Raw genomic sequence first — 3577 nt, forward strand, 5'->3', positions numbered from 1 at the left:
TTGCGGATGTATTGACGTGCTTTCTCACGGATCCAATGTTGGAGCAAATGCATAAAGGATACCAAAAAATACTAGCATCCGAAAACGAAGATGGTAATAATTCTGACATTATTGGATTTGAAATCATACAACCATGAACCAAGTAGCTTGAAAATACAACATTTTGTGGTTGTACATTGAAAAAGTTAAAAGAAGAAGAAAAACTATTTTCAATCGTGCTGTAATCATACATGATCATGAGGCAGATGATGATCATACTCGTGCATGTCATGTGGAAGTTCCGGCAATGGCGCTTCGAGCTGAAGAACCTTCATCACTTGTCCGGCTTTTGGCCTACTCTTGCTGTTGGGATGAGTGCACCATAATCCGATGACCAACAAGCATTCCATTTCACTTGTATCAAATTTTTTATCCAATCTCTCATCGGCTGCAAAGAGAACATTTCCTGCAAGGTAGAGTTGCCAAACCCAACTGACAAGTGGCACGTGAAGTTCCCCGTCCTGGTAAGTCATCCTTCCACAAGCAATTTCCAACGCCACAACTCCGAAACTAAACATGTCAGATTCCCTACTGGCCTTCCCTCCATTTGCATATTCCGGGGCAATGTAGCCAAAAGTCCCTATAGCCCCTAGTGTCTGAGTCTGGGAACATGGATCGACAAGCTTAGCAATCCCAAAATCCCCAAGCTTAGTTCCGAAGTCTTTGTTCAACAATACATTGGCCGATTTGATATCCCTATGAAGAACGCATTGCTCTGCATCTTTGTGTAGATAATGAAGCGCCGAGGCCAAGCCTAAAGCTATCTTATACCGAGAATCCCACTGCAGGGTTGTTTTAGATCCAAACAGATGCGTGTGAGACTGCCGTTAGGCATGTATGCATAAACAAGTAAGCATTCGCCTTCTTCGTGACACCATTCAATGAACTGCACCAGGTTCCTGCGTATTAACCGGCTTATAATCTTGACTTCGTTGATGAATATCTTCTCATAGTAATCAGATTTTGCAAAGATTCTCTTGACGGCAATAGCGCAGCCTAGATCTTGCAACATACCTTTGTAAACATGTCCTGACCCTCCTTGGCCTAGCCTTCCTTCGCTGGCAAAGCCATTTGTGGCTGCAACCAATTCCTTATAAGCAAATCGCCTAGGGAAAGCACGTTTCTCGAGATCCTTATTTATGGAGGTGATCACATCCTTGGAACAACTCTCAAGCCCGTCAATCCTGCGCATTCGCTTCTTTACAACAAACCAATACAAACCCACACCAAGCATCAAAACTAACAAAGTAATACCAGCAGTTGCTGCAATTAACAATTTCTTCATCTTCATATCCTTGGTTTTCGCACTGATCTTATCAGAATCCAGATGCGAATTGAATTCCCATGAACTTATGACATGTTGCTCGGGGGCTCGTCCTGTAGCAGCTGAAAAACCAATTGTAACCCATTCAGGGAGAACCTCTCGTAAGTCAATAGGGTGTGAAAGAGAAAAAGTACTGTCGATAAAAGCAGGATTCGGGTTCTCCTTGTATGTCCAAAACACACTGAGGTTTTTTGTGGTAGCATTGTAAGTTATCCATGCATTAGCCACCTTCCTTCCGTTGCTGCTAAAATCCCAACTGGTACTCACAGTTGAGGAGATCTTATTCACATTGATCCCGACATGAAGCCCGGTGGGATCCCACTCGTTCGGGAAGGAATCAAACTCAACCGTTACAATTTGGTTTTTCGATGCCAACAAATTTGTGCTGCTGTTAAACAACCCTAGATTACCACCAGCAGAATTAGGTGGAATTTGAAAGCCAACAGGAGCAAGGAAAAAGGCAAATCCGTCACTCCACCTGCTGTTGTTGTGAGTGTCAATCATGAAAGTGAAATGAGTAGTGAAGTCTGCTACCGACCCGCTAGCAGACTCCCATAAGTGCAAAGGTTGTGAATAAGTACACCGCCCTACGCGGAACAGTTGAGAGATTGTGTTGTGTTCTACCATTCCTGATGAAGGTGTGGCATCACCTTCATAGAGTATGTTTTCAGCATTGAAGTTGAATTGAGGTATAGTGAACGAAAGAGGAGGTTTGAAATTAGTTCGACGAGCGAAAATTGGTAGAAAATTGACGAAAATGAAGAGACAGACAAAGCAAATGTTATAAAATGTCACCTGCCTGCAGCTTATAAGAAACATGGTGACCTTTTTATGCAGAAATGCACGTAAAATTCTGCAAAATGCGAAGAATCGAAGAAATTATTCTGAAAGCTGAAGTCAAAGGTTGTAGCAATGAATGTTCATGAGTTGAGAACCAAATGAGGACAAATGAAGGATCTCTGGTTTTTTTTTTCCTTAATATTTACTTGCATAAAAACGACATGCGGATTAGTACAGAGGGAAAGGAACCAATGACGTACATCAGAAAGGGTTGGCCGGCCTGTGGATTTAACGGCTTGTGAATTGGCAGTACTACCGGGGACGGCCGGCTTTGACATGGTCAAGCATTAATGTGTTTCGAAATAGATATCTACAATTATATTGTTAGTGAAGGAATATTATGCATATGTATATTGTACTCTTCACATATCAATAAATCATGAAGTTTAAACTTTCGACATGGTATCAATCATTTAGGTCTTTCCTCCCCTTTGTTCTTGGCTCTCCCTAACCCTAATTTTTCCTTGTCTGTTTTCGCCGTCCTCCATGGCTACAGATAGACCTGACAATTTCTTACACGACCCGTTAACACGACACGTAAACGACACGAAAATAATGGGTTTCGGATCAACACGATAACTAATCGGATCATTATTGGGTCACACGATAATAACCCGTTAATAACGGGTCCTTAACAGGTTTACACGAGAGTGACACGCGGGTAACCTGTTTCGACACGATAAGAAAAATGCTATTTTGATGATTTTAATTTTTTAAACTACTAAAAAAAACTTACTATAAAATGCAATAGATATAATGAATATATATATATATATTGTATATTAATTATTATTCTATTATTATCCTATATAAATTTTAAAATTTAAGTTTTATTTATTTATTTATTTTTATAGTATATTAAAAAGAAATTTGTCATAATTTTCTTTTTTCTAACTATTAAATACCGTTATAAGTACGTTTAACATGTATTTTTATATTAACGGCAATATTATTTATGAATATATGCTATGTCTCCCAATTATTTGACGGTTAATCTATTATAAGAATCATGCATGGTTGTAGATTAATTAATATTCTTGTATACATACATACATATATATATATATATATATAAGTACGCATTGGTCTGCTAAAAGGCTAATTTAATAAATATTTGGATTTTTATTTAGAAACATATGTTCATCGGTCCAAGCTATTTAATCGATTTCTAATTTTTGGGTCAAATATTTTTTGAAAACTCGAGGCCAATTAAATATATATATATATATATATATAGGTACGCATCATCTAATAATAACATGTTTCTAAACGCTCAAAGTAATCATTATCTTGAATTGGTCAAAGCTCCAAAAGATTCCAAAACAAAATTGTCGAACACTAATGTTTTAGCTCATTCAATCACATATATTAAAT

At 38.1% G+C, this 3577-nt stretch overlaps 1 pseudogene; it reads right to left on the bottom strand.

Moving 5' to 3' along the window:
• Nucleotides 1-224: 224 nt before the first annotated feature.
• Nucleotides 225-2182, bottom strand: LOC137731884 (L-type lectin-domain containing receptor kinase IX.1 pseudogene; annotated as a pseudogene).
• Between the last annotated feature and the right edge of the window lie 1395 nt (nucleotides 2183-3577).

Source organism: Pyrus communis, chromosome 15 (assembly GCF_041283825.1).
Source record: "Pyrus communis isolate YQ-2024b chromosome 15, ASM4128382v1, whole genome shotgun sequence".
NCBI lineage: Eukaryota > Viridiplantae > Streptophyta > Magnoliopsida > Rosales > Rosaceae > Pyrus > Pyrus communis.